The sequence below is a fragment of the Vicugna pacos genome, chromosome 8 (genome assembly GCF_048564905.1).
Source record: "Vicugna pacos chromosome 8, VicPac4, whole genome shotgun sequence".
NCBI classification, from domain to species: domain Eukaryota; kingdom Metazoa; phylum Chordata; class Mammalia; order Artiodactyla; family Camelidae; genus Vicugna; species Vicugna pacos.
This window is the reverse complement of record NC_132994.1, coordinates 62,868,070-62,890,973: the sequence shown is the minus strand read 5'-3', so window position 1 is coordinate 62,890,973 and position 22,904 is coordinate 62,868,070. Positions and strand designations below refer to the sequence as shown.

General features: G+C 39.4%; 1 protein-coding gene and 1 long non-coding RNA gene across 2 annotated transcripts in view; one reads left to right on the top strand and one right to left on the bottom strand.

The window, feature by feature from the left end:
• Nucleotides 1-22,904, bottom strand: part of SAMD5 (sterile alpha motif domain containing 5) — a 413,981-nt gene that overhangs the window by 219,808 nt on the left and 171,269 nt on the right. The gene's annotated exons all lie outside the window — the stretch shown is intronic.
• On the top strand, nt 13,006-19,736 carry LOC140697896 (uncharacterized). Its single transcript, XR_012075278.1, has 4 exons — nt 13,006-13,310; nt 14,137-14,239; nt 18,355-18,450; nt 18,857-19,736. It is a non-coding gene; the product is annotated as an uncharacterized lncRNA (long non-coding RNA).

The following is a 22,904-nucleotide window of genomic DNA, read 5'->3' as shown; positions in this document are numbered from 1 at the left end:
AGCACAGGGAATTTAGACAGTGTTTTATAATAACTTTAAATGGAGCATAATCTATAAAACTGTCAAATCACTATGTGGTACACCTGAAACTATTATTGTAAGTCAACTACACTTCAATTTAAAAACATTTGTTTACTTGGGTGTTGTCCCCACTCTGGGCAATGCTGCAGTCAGGGGCAGGCAGGCAGGCAGGCCCCGGCGTGCAGTTTAGGGTTTTTCATCGCAGGACTGCTTCATTCATCTGCAAGTCCTTGTTTGATCCTTGTGGACACTGACTTTGTAAAACCTGCAGATGGAAGTTTGGATGCATTTTTCAGGTCCTGATGGACACTATTCTACCTTCTGCTATGGAAATGTTCACAACTACATACGTGTAAATGCTGAGAATAACAAGCACGTAATAAACTCTCAGAAGGGGCCAGCTAGTATTATCATACCATAGGCTCTCCTTCTCCATCCCTTTTAGCTTATACCATCACGTTCCATTTGTTTTCTCTTCCAGAGAGTAGATTACAAACAACTAGTGCCCTGGCTTGTGCATAAAACGTAAATGCATATGTTTATATGTACACATGTAATACAGGTGAAATTTGAAATATATACATGAATACACATAATACAGGAGAAGGTGGCTGGGAGAATTTTGGTTGGGTGTTTATTCATCTCCCTCTATTTCAGCTGAGGAGCAAGAACATCCTGACTCTAGCACCAGTCCCTCTCTGTTTCCTTTCCAAACCTATGTACCTTGTATAATTTAAACCTCTTTCCCAGGATTCCTCTTATTTTAAAACTTCAGACATTTACTGAAACAAGTAACTGAAATTCCTCACTGTCCTAAAGGGAGGAACTGCTTTTACTTAGATGTGTCAGGAGACAAAAACACCGCCTTCTGTATTCTGGCAAAACAACACACGATGGAGGCAAAAATATGCTCCAAACAACAGTCAATACATCTTATTACAGTCATCCTGCAGTAGCATGGGATTGAGATGATTAAATTCACAGCTCCAATAAACAGCACGCAAATTACTTCTTGAAGGGAGCGGCATAATAATACCTGGAGCGTAAAAAGAGGAAATGAACTTTAATTAAGTGTTGGCCAGCGAAATCCTACTGGAAAACACAATGAAGGAGGAAAACAGAAAGTCCAGCCTGCCTAAGGATGGGAGGGACATGCTGTCAAACATAAAAGACCCTGACTCAAAAAAGGGTGTGTATATTTACTGTATGTTATACATACTATATACTATACCATACATGTAATAAATAATATAACATTATATGCTGCATAAAACACATAAGCATTCTAAAATTAACCTAACCACAGATCAACTTTCTCTTTTTAAAAAATCTTTACCCAAATACTGATTCTTTTTATTTTTTAATAACACTACTATTTTCACAGAGATTTCAAAACACAAATAGGACAGGTATGTCTTTTTTAGTTAATATGAATAAATACAAATGTATTTTAGCCATAAAAAAAAATCAATGAGTTTAAGAACAGACACCAGACTAAAATTTGTACCTTTAACTAGGAGATGATGTGCTAAGGAAGAAAAATGAGACACAAAGGAGAAATCCAGTTTTTGGACTAAATACTAAGGTGCATGCTTTAAGATTAGTTTTTAAATATAATATTTTCAGATTTCCCTTGGTCAAAATGCGAACATGCAGTCTCTTTGAAACAACCTTGGGAGCTATCCTCCTCAACGATCAAGCCCATCAAAACGTGCTCTCAAGAAAGGATATGTCAATAACTGCCACGTGTGCATGTTCATCCTTTGCTGCCCTCATGTATGTTCATGTGTTAACCCTCTTGAGTTACCCTGGGCATAGTAGCTGTTCAATGCATGTAAAGTGTATAAATTATCTGTTATCCTAGAAAAACAAGAACTTCCCCCTCATTCGTAACATTTCAAACTCTTCAGATCAAAGAGATGACTTTGTGGTAAAATCTTTAGTCACTGTCCTAAATGAGTGAATTAAAGTATATAAAATGGTTATGATTTATTTAGCACCTATTATAATCATGACACTAATAAGAGGAAACCTTACATACAACACTAAGGGCCAGGCGTTGTTCTACACACCTAACACGATTCAACTCATTTAGTCTGTACCACAACCCTGCATGCAGTTGAAAATAATATTGTCCTCAGATGGGACGTAACTTGCCTGATGTCACACCACTAAAGGGTGGCGGAGCCAGGACTGGAAGGGACGCAGTCTGCCTCCAGAGCCTCTTCTCTTAACTGTGTGTCAAGTGTTACAATAAAACCTTGTGATGATTCATTTTACGTGTCAATTTGTCTGGGCCACAGGGCACCCAGATATTTGGTTTAAGCATTTTCTGGGTGAGTCTGTGAGGGTCTTTCTGGGTGAGATTCATCTGTGAATTGATAGACAGAGTAAAGCAGATTGCTCTTCCTAATATGGGTGGACCTCATCCACCCTGTTGAAGGCCTGAGGAGAAACAAAAGACTGACTAAGAGAGAATTCTCTCTTCTTGACTGTCTTTGAGCTGAGACCTCAGTCTTCTCCTGTCTTTGGACTCAGATGCGGACTGGATGTACACCATTGGCTCTCCTGGTTCCCAGCCCTTTGGACTCAGGCTGGAACTATACCATCATCTCTGCTGGGTCCCCAGCCTGCTGCTCGGGTTGGGATTTCTCAGCCTCCATAACTGTGTGAGCCAATTCCTTATAATAAATCTCTTTACACATGTATATGTGTGTGTGTGTGTGTGTGTGTGTGTGTGTGTGTGTGTGTGTGTGTGTGTGTATATATATATATATATATCTCCTATTGGTTCTATTTCTCTGGACAACCGAGACTAATACAGACTTTACTATATATGATCTCACTTAATCCTTATATCTACCCAACTAGAGAAATAATAGTCATCACATTTTTATAGTTAAAGAAATAGATTCCAAAATGATGTCCAAAGTTACATTGCTAGGAAGCAGATTTTGCAGCCAGGATTTGAGCCAAGTCTAAATTCAGAGTCCATACACTTTTCACATAATTGTAGTACTTCTCTGAACATCAGAAGACAGATGAGAAGGTTTCAGGCTAAAGAAAACAATGACTCCCTGGTCTTTCTAGGAAATACCCCAATTCCACAATGGAAACCCATTAGATATTTCACAGCTAACTGCGCACCTTGAAGCCCCAGTGAAACTCCTTCTTGAATGGAAAAGAATACGTAGACCGTTAAGCTTATTTTTTAAATTATGAAATAGATTATACAACCTCTGGAACTTTTAAGACTTCATACTATCCCTTAATTTTTAATTAAATCAGTGATATTTCAATCAACCATATTTAGCACTCTTAGTTCTTGTTCAGGAATCTCGCCATCTCCACTTTGATTACAGATCCTTTCTCTCTCCCTTGAAGCTGAGAGGGCACAGATAAAATTAATTAGAAATACTTAAGGCTTTTAGACGAGTTCTTAGACTACTGGAGTTATATTACAGTGAGCAGTAATAGAAATCAGGCATGCCTTCACACACAGACACACAAAATAGTTATTTCTGATAACAATCAAAAGCTACAACAGCAAAAAAAAAAAAAAAAACAACCCTCTTCTAACATTCTCTGTCATTATAATAGCTGTCTTTGACAACTAAATATCATGTAATCAAAACAAATGTTAATTAGTACCCAGCATTTACTATTCCTAGAGACAGGCCATCATCTGTTAATTATCAGACCAATAACAGTATTGATCACAATTCGTCAACCTGGAACTAACTGAATCCAGTAAAAGAAGAGAAGAATCTTTCAGAAGAGAACAGGCTTTCATTTCAGGAACGCTTAGCCAGCTCTTCTATTGTAAGTTGCCCTCTTCATCACCAAGTGCTTTTCATATAATTGTCTCTCTCATGATTGTGCCGGTTTTTTAAAACAAAAATTATGTGGTTTAGTGAGAACATATTAGGCCCATATATCATTCTGGCAGCCAATATCAAGTCATGACGGAATTAAGGGAGTCAAGAGCTAGCAGAAGTCATACAAGCGGTGTTTCCCATATGCTTGTACCTCGAAATACTCTTAGTTACAGTTGTTCTTCAGCCATTGAAAAAACATTTACTGAGTGCCAGCAACATGCTTTCTGGAGGTGGATTTCGTGATTCAGATACACGCTTTTATGTTCTAAGTCTTAATATTCAATGCAAAGACACAAAAGGTCATCAGCCCCACAGAAAGAGGCAAAACCCATTATCTGTTTTGTCTTAAGACTGTGGTCAATGGAAGGTCAGTTTTCAATCTGAAGGTAAAAATAGATTCTCCTAGAACGCTGTCTTGAAATACAGTCTTTAACATATTACCCCTTCTCCAGTAATCTTTTCTTCTAAAATTTTAATAATAATTTGGCAAGGAAATGCAATATGTAAGACTAAAACCACCTAAAGCATGGATTGATTTATGGCCAAACCCTCTCTGCCACAAATAAACTACCACTATGCCTATAAGAGTTCTCCAGTTTCCCCAGTACAGATATTTTTATGTCATAAGGAAGAATTTACATCATTGGGAAGAAAATAAAATTTTAGTTGTAAACATGAGTTAAGATTGAAATGCCTATTTTTACCTAATTCCTGGTCTTATCCATATTGGAAGGAGAAAGGAGAAGAAGGCTAAGTTCCAATTTCAAGGAACCAGAAACTAACTCAAGTTGTTGATAATTAACATTGTCCAAGGGAATGAATGGCCCTTTTCCAGCTGCGGGGACAGGCCAAGTGTTTTTAACTCTGCAAAATCTCAGCAGCTCACCTTAAAATTGGCCTCACAACAGCTTTTCTGCAATAACCATATGTGCCTATTTTCTGCCTGAAGAATTTCCATTTTAAATCCCAGAAAAACATGAATCACAATGGAAAATTCTGACATAACATTAACTATAGCAATGCTCGGATAAGGGGGGACAGAATAAAATAATTGCAATGGTTATCAAAGTTCTACCTGGAGAATTCGATGGGTAAATGGGTAACCCCTTGACTTTTCACCCCTGAGACTGTAGCTGGGATTCAAGTCCTGACTGGAGTGACTAAAAAATCATTCTGCTCACTGATGTGAGAAAGGCCCAAAGTGAAATTAGAATCATGGTCTCAGCCCAGTTGTTTCAGGGCTGTATTTCCAAACCACAAAACCACAGCAAACAAGTAGTCTCTGCGAAGATACACATAAAACTCATGCTTCTAGGAAAAAAGGAAAGAGTAAAAGATACAAACCAATATTAATGAACTATGAATCACACAAGCACACTACCCCAGTAAAATCTTGTTATGAAACATTAACATTAAAAAAAGTCTTTGGCTATTTAATCATTGACATCCTTTCAAAGTCTACATCGTTAAGTTATTAGCACTTTTGTTATGACCTGCTAGATGCTAATGTGGGAAAATGGCAAATTCACTCAACTATTTAAACAAAAATTATTTTCAATTTCTATTGAATTCACTTCTATTATAAAAGAAATAAAACCTAAAAACGTCAAAACGTCAGCAGCCTAATGGACCTACTATGACTGAGATGGAATCAGCTGACAATGAAAGAAATACACAAAAGCGTTCTGTAATGCTTGAGACCTTTTGTAAATGAAGGAGTTCACAGCCCTTGCAGGTTTCAAGAAAAATACTCTGCTAAATTACAAATTACAACCAGCTCTGTGTTTCATTTAGAGTGAATGATTCATTTGTACCTTAAATTCTTTCTCTATATCTGATTTAAAACACTGCTTCCCCCAACAGGTGCTTATCCATATAAATTACTCTCCTGATTCTGTTGGAGAACGGCTGATTACAAGCAGAGGAGAAGGGGAAAGACGTGGCATTTGTGTCAGAGCCAGAGATCCTCTAACAAGATTTCAAAAACAAATACCCTGGCGAAAAATTTTATTACACCAGGGAAAACAAGACTCATTCCACCAAAATTAATCTAAAGTTCAGTCAAGTAATATCCTATTCATTTTTCATAGTGAATTACATGCAACATCCCTACCTCATCATTTTTAACTGTTTGAGGAGACCAGGCTCCCACCTGGACACAATTTTTGTGTCTGCTATATAGACTTTCTGCAAGATTCCAAGCTTCAAAAAGCAACAGCAATTAGACCAACAGTTTTTCACCTATTTCAACTTCCGTATTTGATTTAATTAGATTAGACAATTATTAGCAAACCTAAAATGCCAACTCATAGCAGTTAATATATGAGAAAAACTGCAAAACCAGTTGGCCTGCCCCGTGTATGATGAAGATTTTCAAGTATTGCTCCTTTCAAGACGCCTGATTAGAAGGCTGTGATTGCAATCACTAATTCTTCTCTCAAGGGTCACACAATTGTTCAGATGGCCTAGAAATTGCAATTACAAAGCAAAATGAGGGATACCGGCTGATGGTCCTTTTTCTGAAATCCAATCCACTTTTTAAAGTACACTGCATTCCAATAATTGCTTCTCATCAGTTCTTCATTTAATAGTAACATTTATGATTTTGCATTTTCATTGAAAAATCTCATTAGTCCACAAAGCACTGGGCTTGGGTGAGTTTTCACATCATCAAAAGTCTTGTTTTCCAGTTCCAAACCTCAGAATTTCTAAATTTCAGAAAGCTGTGGTCAATCAGTTTCCTTTGCCGCCACATGTTTACTTGCAAGTGTGAACACACATAGGTCTTGCTTCTTAATATGCTACTGACATAATTCTTTATCTTTGACAGTCCTTTGCTCCACAAATACAGAAAATGAATGGATGACTAACCACTCCAAATTCCTTGGGTTGCTCTACTACTGAAGCCAAAAAGAATAAATGAGTGAATGATGCATGGAAAAGTAGTGCATTCAGAAAAAAAAATTTTTTTTTTTGTAGTTGCTGGAGGCACAAAAGAGAGAGTCAAGTGTTGAAAAGTAATTCAAAACATGGATTATTCACTGGGCAACTAACCAATGGAGAGAGAGGTTAGGGAGGCAGAGAGGATACAGAATACAGAGAATAAAGAATAAAAGAAACAGATTTTCAAAGTGTATGATTGGCAATGTCTATTTGGCAGCGTTGATTTGCTAAGCACTAAAAATCATGTCCGGTATTTTTGTCCTAGGCTTATTTGCCATAAACATCTTTGGTGAAAACATTTTCCCTCCACAATTAATTGACCATAAGGCAATTTTTGGTTTGACAGTTTGGTTTCAACTGTTTTCTTCCAGTTAGCAAACTTACTGATGGCTTTATTGAGCTGACAGATGACAATAATTTTCTCCAAGAGTTGATTTTTTTATTTTGAAGCAAACTATATTGGAGGAGAAAGAGGCTGAGGGCCTAGAGGTGCAGAGTTAAACCCACATTTTCTCTGGAACTTTGGAACATCTCTCAGGGGATATGTGACAATGTGTCAAGAACACAAACAATGGTGTAGAGGCTTTCACAGCACAACACAAAGCTCAGGTACAACTATGCATCCTAGTGTTCGGAAACCGACACCTCTCTTAATGAAGGAAGAAACTGTAGCATAAAAGTGCAATGCTGCACAAGGAGGTGAATCAAGAAGCAAAAACAAACAAACAAACGTACATATATAATACAATGAACAAAAGACTTGGAAGACAAATGCTTACGTACAACCCACAAAATAAAATCAATTATTTGCACAGTATGGCTATGAATCTACACACATCTTAAATGCACTTAAATATTCTGTATTTTGCAACTAAGTCTTTTTAATTTTGTTATTCATTTTTTCTGTTTCATTATGTTCTTTTTAATATCTCTCTTTTTTGCGTTATTTTATCTTTTACAGCAAAATCGCCTTCCAGCCACCTAGTTATGTGGCAAAAATGTTTGCAGCAAAGTTGTCTGCAGCAAAGATTTTTAAAGGGCAAAATTATCTAGAACCACTAAAAATAAAATGAAGTCTTTTTTTCCCCATCACAGCTGCATATGAACATTCATCACTAGGTTAATAGTTCATGACAAGTAAAGAAATATTCTCCCCAATATTAACCTTCTGGGAACTTCTGTGTTTTATGTTCTCCTGACTGACAGTGTCAGCCCTCAGATGGTATGTTGTCCAGTGACACCGTCATCATGAAACACTGTTTTCAGCAAGGACTTAAAATGGGGAGATGGTATGAAGTTTGAGCACTGCAGTCAAATGTCTGAGCTTCAGCCTGGGTGCACCGCTGGCCAGCTAGTGTCAGGCAAGTTGCTTCTTTCTGCGCTTCAGTTTTGTCATCTATAAAATGGGTATAATAGTAACCTCTCACTCATGCAGGTGGTTATGAGGATTGAGTTACCTGAGTGTTTAGAAGAGCTGTACCTGCCACACAGTAGAGACTCAATATTTATCTGTTATTATCACTGTTTTTTTCACTGTAGAAAGGTAGCACACACTTAGTGAAAACCAACCTGCATTCATAAAATGGCATACAGTCGACCCCCCTCCGTATTCATGGGTTTCAGATCCACGATACAGAAGGGCCAACTGTACTCTGACATTTTATACAAGGGACTTGAGCAGCCATGATTCTGGTATCTGTAGGGGTCCTGGAACCAATCCCCACAGATACCCAAATAGTTGTACATAAATAGCAAACCTCTTGATTTTGCTCCTTTTCCATTTCAGTGAAATTTCTTGAAAATATTGTGTGTTTTCATCATTTCCAGTTTTTTTGCTCCTTCCATTTTCTCTTAAATCCATTCTACCCAGAGTCCCCGACCACCTCCATTAAAACTACTCTTATCAAAGTCACCAATGGCCTGCACATTGCTAGTGCCAAAGGACAATTCAGTGCCCATCTTCTTTATATGCCAGTAAACCTGACACTGTCATCCTCCTCCTCCTTAAAACTTGCCTCTCCTGCTTCCAGGTCACTAGACTCTTGGTTTTCTTTGCTTTCTTCTTTCTCCGCCTCCTTTTTGGGTCTCTGTTCCATCTACCAGAGTGTCTTAGCACTCAGTTCTTGGACCTTGTCTCCTTTCTGTCTATACTTAGCATAGGTCATCTGCCCCATTTCCTGTCTTTTAATCCCATTTATAGGCTGATGTCTCCCAGATCGCTCCCCTGAACCACAGGCTGGACACCCCAAATGCAGTGTGTCCCAAGCTGAACTCCTGATACTCCTCCCCAAACTGCGCAGGAAATGGTAACTCTACCCTTGCAGTTGTTCAGCCCCAAGTCTTGGGGTGTCCTTTATTTCTACTTGGCTCTGTCTTTAAAAAAATACCCAGAATCCAAGCACTGATGACCCACTTCACTGGACCAAGGCTCCTCCCTTTCTTTCCCAGTTTATTGCAAAAACCCCCTTACTGTTCTTCCTAATTTTTTTTCTTGTTCCTTAATAGTCTTATTCTCAATGCATCACCAAAGAGACCCTGGTAAAATCTAAGTCAGAGAATTTCCAGCCTCTGTTCAAACTCCTCCAACAGCTCACCACCTCATTTAGAGCAAAAGCAGAGTCCTTTCTAGCACCTGCAAAGCCCTTTGCTGACTTCCACTTCCTCTGTTTCTCTCCCCTCATCTACTCTGCTCCAGCCATACCAGTTTCCTCGCTATTTCTGGAACACACCAGGCACATGACTCCCACAGACTCTGACCCTGCTGTTGCCCTGCCGGGAGCATTCTCCCCGCTGTCCACGTGGTTCACAGTTTCACCCCCTTTAGACCCTCACTCCAACTCACCTTCTCCGTGAGTCCTCCCTTGGCCACTCTATTTAAAATTGTGACCCCTTTTTAATAATGTTTCCTTTTTTCCCTACTTTTTATTCCTTAGTACTTATCACTACTAAAATGCAAGACGTTTTATTTCACAGGCATTCCTCATTTTATTGAGCTTTGCCTTATTACACTTTGCAGATACTCCTTTTTTATCAAATTGAAGGTTCGTGGCAATCCTGCATTGTCAGATGATAGTCAGCATTTTTTAGCAATACGGTATTTTTTGAATGAAGGTATGCACATTTTTTTTAGACAAGATGCTATTGCACACTTAACAGCCTACAGTATAGGGTAAACATAACTTATATGCACTGGGAAGCCAAAAATGCCTGTGACTCGCTTTGTTGCAGTGGTCTGGTGACGAATCTGCACGACCTCCAAGGTATGCCTGTACTTATTCTTTGTTTTCTGACTAGATTTCAAGATCCACACAGAGAGAAATTTTCTCTGTTTTGTTCAACATCGACTCTTCAGTATTTGGAAAAATTCCTAGCACATAGTGGGCAATCAATAAATATGTGTGTGCGAGGAATGAATTCTTTCACTGAGGGAATTTTTAATACTTTGCAAGGTCAGTCTTGTGGTGGATGGTATTGAGAACAGTTATGGAAACGTGGACCTTTTATAATCATTAAAAAAAACACTTTTATCATATTTATTGTAAAACAAAACAGATACAGAAAATGACCAAAAATGAATGTATCCCTTAATGAATTTATTAGGAAGCAAATATCTTATAACCACCACCTAGTTAAAGAAATGGAACTGTGCCAACTACTCAAAAAGCCGCTCTCTCCAATGCTGTCCAAATCTCAATCCCCTGCCCACAAAAGTTACCCCAGTCTTGACTTTCATAGAAATCACTTCCTTGCATTTCTTTCTATTTTCATCTCCGAAGCAGAATTCTTAGACACCTCTGTTTAGACTTGCCTATTTTAAAAAATTCATGTGTTCCTAGGTCTCCTTTAATCTACAATTCTCTTATCTCTCCGTCCCACCTCACCTGCCATATCTTTCTTTTCATTACAATTTCATTGAAGAAGCTGGGTCACTTGTCCTGCAGGGCTTCCCACAGTTGTACCCTGGTATTTCAACTCAGTGTTCCTCTGTGTTTGCTCGAAATGGACAGTGTGATCCCAAGGCTTGATCAAAATCAGGTTCAGTCCCTTTGGGTAGAAAATAGGTTGTGTCTTATTATTTTTTCCCATCAGGAGGCACATGATAACTGGTTGTCTCTCTTTTCCTGGCATTAGCACTATTGATACTCAACACCTAAATCAAGTAATTCACTAGCGGTGCACAATGGTGATACGCTAATTCTATAATTTTTCGTTTTGCTGATTGGAATACTTTTATAAAGAGGCAAGCCCTGCCTCTACTAGTTGATTCCCCGCTGGTAAAGCTCACAGAGAAAGGGCAGGTGAAGGGCTGGATTCCTTCCCTCTATCTACCAGGTTTCAAAATAATGAGTTGGTTCCTTATCATATTTTGAATGCATAATTTAGTGTTTTAAAAATATCATTATTAACTACTCTGGGCTGGAAAGGTGGTATCTTTTCAGGTTTTTTGTTGTTGTCTGACACTTTGGGGTCCAGAAATACAAAGCACTTCCTTTATTAGTTGAGGTAGCGATTGTTTCTTTCACCTTGGGGATCTGATGAGCCTTTAGCAACAGATCTGAACAACATGGTCCAGGTGCTAATGTCTCTAGTGGTTTTGCTGTTGCAAAAAATCATCTTGGGAGGAGCAAGTTCCCAGATGAGATCATAAATATGCACCAATGAGCCAGGTTCACTCCCCACATTCATGTACTAATATCTTACTGAGCGCCTGCCTTGTTCTGGACTCTGGGCATATCTGGATAAGACAATATAACTGTTCTTAGTGGAGAAACAAGACCAAAAAGACAATTAGTGTCAATACTATGTGGTGAGGGCTGTGATAGAGGCACATTCGAAACAGTGTAAGAGCAACTAAGAAGAGCCCCTGCTTGCTGCTGGGGGAGGAAGTGGGCAGGGGTCTAGGAATGACTTCCTAGAAGGGGAAGTGTTTATGCTGGCTTGGAGAAATGCTCAGGAATTTGCCAAGCAAATTAGTCAAGGAAAGGCATTCTGGACAGAGGCAACAGCCTGTATAAAAGCATGATCTGTTTAGGAAATGGAAACAGTTCCTTCTCGTTGGAACAAAATACACGTGAGGGCAAGGAGGGAGAGATTCAGTTTAATCAGTAGGTGGCGGGCAGTTATGGGGAATACTAGCTACTACCGCAAGGACTTCATACTTGAGCCTGAAATTTTAAAGTTTTTGAGCAAGGGAGTGACACAAACCATTCTGAATTTTAGAAATGTGACTATGTCATTATGTCACAGAGGTGAGACTGATGTCTAAGAGACCAATTAAGAGGCTATTAACAGTCAAGACATGGAAGCAACCTAAATGTCCATTGACAGATGACTGAATAAAGAAGTTATGATATAAATGGCTGGAATACTACCCAGCCATAAAAAAGAATAAAATAATGCCATTTGCAGCAACATGATGGACCTGGAGATCATCATACTAAGTGAAGTAAATTATAAAAAGAGAAAGAAAAATATCATACGATATCATTTACATGTAGAATCTTAAAAAAAAAAAAGAACACAAATGAACTTATTTACAAAACAGAGGTAAACTCACAGACGTAGAAAACAAATTTATGGTTACCGGGGGAAAAGGAGTAGGAAGGGATAAATTAGGAGCTCAAGATTTGTAGATACTAACTACTATATATAAAATAGATAAACAAGGTCTTACTGTATAGCGCAGGGAATTATAATGCTGTACACCCGAAATTAACATTGTAAATCGACTATACTTCAATAAAAAATAAACTGTCTAAAAAGTTGGAGTAATTAAAAGTCTGAAACACAGCAGAATATTTAAAAACAATTAACGTTTTGTTAATTCCACATGTACACTATGATTTGAGTGTAAATTTATAACCCTATATGTAATTAGTCCATATAACCTGGTTGAGTCAGGTTAATATGGACTAATTACATATAGTCCTTCAGAAATAGCTTTAAATGCTTTAATTAGACTAGATAATAGAGTCATCATGAATAAACCAATTCATATATATATATAAAAAGAGGCTATTAACAAAATCTCAGTGAAATGAGATGGCAGGAAAGCTAAGGCAGCTTTAAACCTGAACACCTAAATATGACATCATCATAATGCCATGGAATTCCTAAATAGTGACTGAGAAAAGCTCGGCGTTCCAAGCACTCGATGCTTATCCCTGGGAATCCTTTTGACAATTCCACGCTGTATGTGCGGCTCTGACCCCATCTTATAGACGAAGGCTCTTAGGCAAGAGGCGGATAGAACGTTCCCAAGCTACAAAAGTTCTGCCTACTGCAGAGTCAGGATTCAGATCCCGGGTATCACGCTCCAAAGTCCCTGCTCTGCGTCACCACACCAGAAAAGTGGACAGACCAGTGAATGGAGTCAGGAAGAGGCACTGCAAGGTTCAGAGGCCCGGACCGGGGAGCCAGACAGGCCTCGTACGAAGTCTTGCTCTGAACGCCCATCCAAAACAGAGTGTTAGTTGATCTTCCTGAGTCTTGGTTTAAACTATAAAATCTCAAAAAGCCTTAGGTGGGGGAAGATATAGCTCAATGCATAGACTGCATGCTTGGCATGCACAAGGTCCTGGGCCCAAGCCCCAGTTTCTCCATTAAAATAAGTAAATAAATAAATTATCTTCCTCCTCCCAAAAAATCCTTACACTCCAAAAGTCCTCAAGTTGGATTTTCACAGGATTATCACAATGAATAAAATAATACATGTAAATCGGAAGCACAATGTAGAGCACAAAGAAAGCACACGTGTAAATTGTGGTTGTTATCATGTTTGTGATTATTCAAAAATATTCTCTATATTCTCCAGGAGGTGATATTCACCAAGGTAGGAAAAATGGGTGGAGAGATGGGGAAAAACAGGGGTGGGCGGTATTTAGGGGACAGAAAATGATCATTTCAGGATATTTTTAATTTGTAAAAATCATTTTCAAAACAGGAACCAGATTTTATTTCTTTTATTTCTGGCAGTTTCTGGCAAATAGTAGTTTCTTAAATATGTGTCATAGGGTTATAAATTTAATTCATAATACAATACTAATATACAGGGGGAAAAATAATTCTTTTATTTTATCTATTGCTGATCTCTTTATCTTACAAGCACCCCCTCCATAGGTGAATAGTAGAAAATATTTTTACATTATTATCTAGTGTAAAGCTTAGTCAGATCCAGTAGTTTCATTAATCCTTTCAGGTCATGCTGAATCTCTCTTTAAAAATAATAATAATCTCAGTCTTTCACACTATTTCCCTTGTCCTCATGCCTATCTTCTTTCTCTCCCTAAAATAGCACCCAGGTGTACACTTCAAATCAGGGTAAACCCACTCAACATGAGACTGGCAGGAAGCAGGCAACAGACTCTTCAATATTCTCCAAAGCATTCCTTCCAAGGGTAAGACCGCTCAGGTCCCGCAAGGCTGCTGTGTTCTATTCCCACAGTGCGTGGGGATGCTGTCTTCTTTGTCCGTGTCTACTTTGTGTGTTGGGGTATCAGCTATCACACTGGTTAGCCTTCAAGGCCAGAAGAGAACTAAAGATCTCCCCAGCTGGTGAATAACACATTCCTTATTACAGTTTAGACAATAACTACGGGTGCCATACATTGAGAAGCTGCCTTTAAAGGGCTGTCAGACACAGTTACATATATAATTTATCATAGAAGTTTGGAAATAATTTATCTATGGAACAAAGAAGAATAAAACCTTAGAATGAAAAATAAATGGAAAGGAATCAAGTTATAGCTATCAGTAAAAAAAAAAAGATGACTGGGTTTGAGGGTTCTGACACTAGCTGTATGGATGTAGCAAATGTTCTGCAAGAAAATTAGTTATTACTAGTTCTTTTCTTGAGGCAGAACTATATGCATGTTTGTCTGGAATTAGCAATAAACTTTAAATCACCAAACTCTTACGTTTGGGTCTGACATTTATAGGATATGGGAAGTCTTTAAGAAACACTTTATTTCTAAGTCAATATCTTGCTTGGTAGTTTCATCTTCTGAAGATGAAAATTGATTTTTCTCAACACTGCAAATAGGCTGCTCCTGTCCCCCATCACTACGAAGTGCCAGAAGCACCAGCGAAGCCCCAACAACGGCCCACAGGCAGCCTCGTGGTTCGCCATTTCAGCATCATCCCCACAGAGGACCAGGGGAAGGTGACTTTTCCAAAGTGACACATTTTTCAAAGAATTTTTGTTTTTTATTATTGACAAAAAGATAGTCAAATAGTACTTTTCTTACAAGCTGTCATAGTTATTTTACCTGAATTTTTATTTCAGGCAACAAGTAAAAAGAATTGGCTCAGATCTGACTTCAAAATAACCCAGTGTGTTTATCTATGACAAGCTCATTTCTCTATGACAACTGAAGGATGAATAGTCATTGGGTAAAGTTTGAAATCTGTTGCTATATAATTTATGCACTCTCCAAAAAAAAAAATCAAGCCAGAGGAATAAAAGGCATTTTTCTGTATTATTTCACTTTCATTGGAAGAATTGAGGACAACTGTTAAAGAGAAATGTTGAGGTATCTCCCACAATATATGTGGATTTTTTGAATAAGAAAGAACATCTCAGTATAGTTCAAGGAGTGTCTCCTCTGTCACAATGTTCTGCTGGCTGTTGGGGCACTTGTGTGATTATACCAGGGACATTCCACTTCCAGTTAGGACATAGAAAGCCACAAAAAAAATTACTCTTACTTGAACAATGAAAAAAAGGGGCAGATAATCTACAAAAACCATAATTTTCCTGGAGCCCACCAAAAAGCTGAGGTTACAAGGCAACCAAGTGAACTGAATTCCAAAGAAAGGCAAATTCCTCCGAGGAAAGATGGGACACACATAGTGTTCTGCCATTGGCAAGTTTTGAGAAAACTCAGTAAGAAGAAAGAAGCTTTAATTTTATGAATTTTCAAAGACAGGGTGTGGGTTAACATGACAGTTTAGAATACCTGGGGACCCCAGACACAAGAAGGATCCATACTGTCTCGCAGGTTGCAGTAGTGTGATGGTAAACAAGACTGAGGGCATAGGAGACAAATAAGAGCAGAGGTACAAGTATCAGGAGATGACTGGCTGCCACTTGGGACAACACAAATGTCCATCCACTTCCCCAGACCATTCTCTTAGATGAAGCAAAAGCTTCAAGCTGCCATGGGAGAAGGAGGCAGGAAATCCTCTTCCATGTTCCATGGCAGAGTCAAATATCCAATATTTTAGGGGACAGATATAAACAAAAGTCCTCTGCTCCCAGGGAAGGAGAGGCAGATAACTCAGCCCCAAATCCTGTACTAATACCAAACAGACATCTGTTACTGCTAGAAAGGAGGCTGAAAACTCTCTCCTACTCAAAGTTTGGCTGCTGTGATGCAGGGAGGGGAAGGAGGGTCAGTGATGCTGAGAAAGCCCTACACCCAAGGCTCAGTCTCAGAAGATCTTCCTAAAACTGGGGATGAATCATGAGAACTGAGGAATCCCCCCACCATGCATCCAACTCCCATCCTCCACCCCCAGCTCTATTGGCTCCACCACAAGCCTAGCACTGAGTAACAAGCAATCACAGAGAATCATAAGAATGGCCCAGATGTGCATGAGCAGCTACAATCTGAGGATGGAGCAAGGACATTAAGAAAAAAATTCTTCAGCACTGCAAGATCTACTCTAAGCGCAAGAGAAGAGCAGCCCACTACTGGAGGAATTTGAAGTCCATGGTGCACGCAAGGTTAACTATAGCAACAGCAAAGCCCACACCCAACCCAAACTCAGGTTAGACTGGCTCAGCTACCCACAATGATGACCTGACGGAACAAGAAATGTGTTCATTTCTGGATGTTAACACTCTTTACTTCAGTCTCTTATTCTTCTACTCACAATGCCTGACATTCAATCAAAAATAACGAGGCACATAAGAAGGCAAGAAAAAAGATGACTAAACAAGTCTTTGTCTTTATTAAGTTCCTGTTTTGAGGAGAAGACAGTTCGCCAATAGCTAAAATAGATTATAACATAAAACTGTATTAGAAATATTTCAAAGTGTATTAGGAGTATTACACATATAGGGAAATGAGTAATTATTTCTGCCTAGGGGGAGGTGCCAAGGAAATCAAATAAGAGACATTAAGTGAGAATTTGCCATGAGAACAAACGGAAAAAGCATTTCCGTAAAGGAAATTGCTGTGCAAAGGCATGGATGCACGAAGAGGACATGAGATATTGGCAAGTTCACAGTTCGGCCAATAGAGCCTTAGGGTGGAACAGTTCTCTCATTGGTGCTTTGCTCATGGTGTCTGTGAATGTGCATCAGTATACGATGGTAATTGTTCTCCAAAAATAGAAAAATAAATTGACTATTTGCCGGGGCTGAAGTGACTTCTAAACACAGTGGCCCCTGGAAGAAAGATTCTAGAATACCCTTGAGCCCATTCATAAACTGCTATTGACAAGGTTAGGTTTTCTTGCTGCCAGTGATTGCTGATCCTTAATTTTAAAAATACCTTTAAATGAAAATAAAATTTTTGTATTTGTAATCATTGAAGCTTACTGAGCATCCCAAAGATAGACTAGCTTTAAAAAGGCATATTGGTATAAATATGAGTAAGATTCCTGCATTTCTCTATTCACAAGAAATAATACTAAACATTTTCCCCTCTGTTTTTTCTTATTGAAAAGTTGAATTAAGAGAAATGTACAGCTCGTAACACTTCTCATTAATGGTATTAGTTTCTGTATTTGAACAACATCATAAATGCTCATGTGTGTATGTTAGTGGGATATAAAAATCAGAACCTTTTGAAAATCAACTAAACAAAGCTAAACTATGACAGCTTCTGAATATAAAGTACACGGAGGAAATGGTGCAACTGCACAGAATTTTCAACTTTTAAAGCAACTGGCTTAATTTGATTTTCATTATGAAACTTAAACTCTCATATATAATTAGTGCAGTTTATTTATAGGCTGCTATGAAGCAGTTGGGGAAGCTGCACAAATGCTATGTCATTAATCTTCCCTCCCCTCCCCATTTTCTCTGTGAGGAAGCTGATTCCCTTGGTGGAGGGGTAGCCTCTACACACGCTCCGATGGAATGCGTGGGCTCCATGGTGGGGGCGCTGTGGAGGGCTGAAATCTCCACTGGCATCACTGACCTTATCCCTTTCATTCATTTAGATGGGGAGGGACTGGGCATTCCAAATTCTGTACTGACCACCCATTTACTTACATGATCATGTCAGTCCTGCATTCCTTTATCTAAATCTGGGCGAGACAAGATAGAAATGAAACACGGCATGCAACATGGACTATCTGCGTATCTCTCCTCAGACAGGCAGGTGTATTCCTAAAGCATGTGCAAAGTTCAGGCACTTTAATTTCCCTTAAATACTTTTGGAGAAAATCGTGTACTTTGTAAATAAATATAGTTTTGTCATGAATTCGAATGCAAATTCGAATTGGACTATGTTTAAGCTAAAACAAAAACACTTAAAAATTGTCTTCACCCTTGCCCCAGGACAGCTTCCCAGATCCACCAGGCTCTCCTGCTCACGCTCTTCTCCTATGAGAGGTACCACCACAGATACTGTAAGCAGCTCTGATACCTGCTGAGGTGAGTTAACATGTCAAGTGAAGAAATCTGGAGGGGTGTAGTAGCTAACAGGAGGCAGTCCAATGACAGTCATGATCTAATTCTTCAAGAGGGCACAAGTGTTAGGAAATGCATTAAACAAAAACACAGCTGCCATGAACTGCCCAACAAAGGAGCTGATGAGGCTAGAAATTCTGCTGAGCCTATGGCTTCCCGGGAGTCCGAGAGCCACAAGCCTTCAATAGAATGAATCAGATAGCATTTTCTCAATGTTCTAGGCTCAGCACCATCACCTTTAAGATGGGCACTCCAGGGGAAAAGCCACAGCACAATAAAAATAGCCTAAATGTCAAGAAAAATGTGTTCTTGAGATGTGTTTGAGCTGCCTTGGGGCGCCGATATTCTGATACCTGTCTTCCCGCTCCAGGTCGTGATACGGCTTTTCCCAGGAAATCAGCTTTCTGACCCTCTTGAATAGCAAGCACTCAGAGCATCCTCTTAACAGCACCGACCCCCTGCTACAACTAATACATGGTGCTAACTCTCCCCGGGGCACGAGCCGGCCTGGACATCTGCTGAACAGACACTGGTCCCTGGACTCCAGCTTGCTGTTTCCAGAAGAGAATTTACTGGCTTTATAACCTGCCTCTCTCCCCCTTTTACAATGACCATTTCTGCTATTCTCACTGCAGTTGCCCTACCATGTGAGGGCTACTTGCCCTCGGAGCTATGTTAGTGCTGGCAAGTGCAAAAGACAAAGGCACGTCAGTCAGAAGCCAGGAGATGCCACGCTCGCCCCAGCTTTCCTCTGTAGATGAACAGACCTCGTAAGTGTTCTCTGACACACCATAAACTAACGATCTGTCCTTCTTGCAATTAAAACAAGAGAAAGGGCCACTTCTATAAACTTTGCATCAAAGCCACCCACAACTTCTAGCAACAAATGCTGCTACTAAATCTGGTTAAACTACAGATTCCTTGAAGTTCCTGCATCTCTGGGTGTACTGGGCTTTTGCTCAGTCTAACAGAGCTCTATTTGTACATTGTGGGAGTTGCTTAAGCTTGAAATAAAAATTCACGGGGTGGTAAAGACAGACAACCATTCAGAGGCGTCTATGATGGACATATATTGGCAGCCTTCCTGTTGCTTCCTCTGACTTGCTTTTGCACTGAGCTCAGCAGGCTGGAAAACCACGGGAAGAATCGTTTTTACTGTAAAGCAGCCTTCAGAGACATCCCCAGGCTTTGCGCGCAAGGCCTGATTTAAAGAGTTTCTCCAGGCCCACTCAGTGTGGGCGTGCACCAGTCACAGCATCCTCCCTGCAATGTTCAGCTTAGTAGACGATAAATAAACCACTTTTCAGAGAATTACCTCTTCCATTGTAGTAAATGATACCCTGGTGTCCTGTAAGTGTTGATTCCCATCCCTGTACAAATTAATTCACCTCATATAGTAAGCGATCTACTTCTTGAGAGTAATTCTTTTATAGGATCAAAGCCAATACTTTTCAAAAGGGTGGAAATCTCTCCTGTGAACTATACCACAAGTGGAATCTTGAAGCAGGGACATTTGTTCTTTTACTCCAGACACTAATTAGAAAATGGCAGTTAGGATCTCAGGTTTTCTAATAGTTCATGAAAAGGAAAAATGCCAATATCTTGTCGGTGGTGTAACAAGAGGCTTTTGCCCTTCTTTATTCATTATGGAAAAAAAATGATTTTTTTTGTGGGGGGGGGTGGAAACCAGGATGGACTGGAGGGAAGGAGAATGGATGTAGCATCAGCGATTCTTGAGCAAACACACACTGGGAAACCACTGAGCCACTAAGAAAGGCAGCTAATCTGCATCCTGGCCAGAATCTATTCATCAATGCTCAGTCTTGTATTAGCTCAGCCACTTGACCTGAATGTCAGGGAAGAACTTAACTGGACTTCAGGGACCCATAAGAGATCAGAACTGTCCAAACTAGGAGGTCATGAGACCTGGGAAGGGCGTATGCTCCCTGGAGTGTCATCAGCACCAACGGGAAGGACCAGTTGTAGGTTTTGGAAGGAAATCCAATCAAACATACATTTTGGGTTCTCTGGAAGGGATATTTATCCATCCATTCATTCATTCGTTCTATAATTCACCAATATTTATCAAGCATTTATTTTGTGCATGATCCTACCAGACTGCAAGACTTTAGAGACTAAGATAAAGACATTTAGCAGGGCTGAGTCATAAAAGATCTTATAAGTCAAAGTGAGAATTTGGGATTTTTGTCTAAGTGCAGTGGAAATCATGAAGTTTTAGGTAAAGGACTGATGTAATATGCTTTACAGTTTAAACTACAATGGAGAGATACATGGAGAACAGACTGGAGCAAGGGAGCTGGAATAGGTAAAAACTTGTCAAGTCCATTGGTTTCACGATAGGAAGATGCATCTGAGTAACAGGTGGAGCTGAGAGTCAAGCAAAGTTTAATAGGAAGGAATAATATTTCCTTTTTCTTGAAAAGCTCAGCATTTGACTCTTTTCTTCCTTCTTCCCTCCCTTCGTTCCTCCCTTTACTCCCTCTTTTTGAAATGGGAGACTCTTCAGCGTTTTTGCTGAACGTAAGAGAAATACAAGCTTGTCATTAAAAACTACTAAAATATACCACTGCAGAAAAAAAAATGTAAAACCCGTCCCCTCTGCTGTCATCTCATGCCAAGAAGATAACCACTGTTTACAGTTTCACGTCTATATGCCCAGGTTTTCTCTATGAACATGTGAAAAAGAAAGAAATATATTAATTAATAATGGGGATTTGGTAAACAATCATCAGCTTTATTAAGAAAACTTGAAATGGCTAAACAAGAACCTGCAATACAAAGAGTTCAGAAATGGATGGATCTGGAGGAAGATATAGCTAGGTGGTACTACTCAAAGTATGGTCCTGAGACCACCTGAGTGATTCCTGGTGTTATGCCACCTTACTGAATCTCTGAGAATAGTGCTGGAGAATCTGCACTAGAACAGGCTTCCCAGGTGATACCAATGCACAAATAATTCAAGAACCACTGACTTAAGGTATATAATTTTTGCCTTAATTAAACAGTCAATATAACAATTACACGTATATCTTCCAAAAAGATAGCCATGACCAAAATGTCTTTAACCTCCCTTTCAATAAGAAGAAAACTGAATTATCTTTTTTTCTAACCATTTAGCCACAAAAATATGTTTAGAAACAGAAGAGTAATTGTCGTCCATCCCTCCTCCACGGGAGCACCTCCACGAGTCACCATTCCTGGCCTTTCTCTGTTCCTCACTTGCTTTTCCAAAGGAAGATGGAGGAATTTAGCTGATCGGCAACTCAGGAGAAGTTGACCACGCTCCCCCAGTCCCTCCTGGCACTTTCTTTGGGATGCCCTCCTGCAGTATGAGTGGTTTTCCTCCAATTGCTTCCATGCCACAGGCTTGGTAGATATGGCCCACGGCTAAATCAGAAAGTCTATTAGGGAGCCCAATGTTGCCAGAAAGCTAGGTCACATTCTCCAGTTTACCTTTCAGCAGTAATAAAGCAGACATTTAAACCTGCCTCCATCTGACTTTTGCATCTTTCAGTTGGCTCCGAATCAGGTGGGAGGGGGCTTCACTGAGCCTCAGCACCATCTCAGTGGGTCATGGTGACCCATCCTTCTCATAATCATTTAACCCGAATTTTATTCATCTTATTTCAGTGTTGTCCTATTTCCGTGTTAAGTGCAGTCAGTACTTTCTATCAATGCACAGAAGTAAAAACACAGGATTTTTTTTTGAAAAACAAAGCTAACTATGGAATATTGTCTTTAGACCCCCAAAGAAATGTCCTTGATTTAGGAGAAAGGGATTCTCAACATCCCACTTTAATAAATATTTCTTAATAATATGGAAGAAGGAAGGGGTGAAGATGGGAAGACAGGAGAGGAGAGGGAGGAAGGGGGAGAGTGCCTCTAGGTCTAACTTTCCCTTGTTGCTCATTCCTTTGCCATAAATCCTTCTTTCGCTAGGAAGGATGTAGTCTGAATAGGGGGACACTCCTGTTCAGCCACTACCCAATACTCTGTGTAACCTTCAGCAAGTCACCTTACACCCAAATGCCCTTGGATCACCCCATCTGTGATCTCCTCCCCTGGTTAACTTCTTTCTGTTTCTGTTGGCTTGTCCATGAGTCTTCACTGATTATTTTGCTTTGAACATATCAGAAAAAAATTTTAACATTAAGGTTTTTTCCTATCAAGAAAGCTTGCAACTTCTCCAAAAGACCATGGACAGCAAACAGAGTCTGCAAAATGCAGTCAATGAACAGGTATTGTGAAAAAAAATAAATAAATAAAAGACTATCAAATACAAACACGGTTTCCATAAAAATGCAACATCCTGGGTGTTTATAAGCTCTGGATCATGATTCAGGAGATCTGAACTTTCGTTTCATTTTTGTTATCAATTTAGCAATTTATGGCTTAAC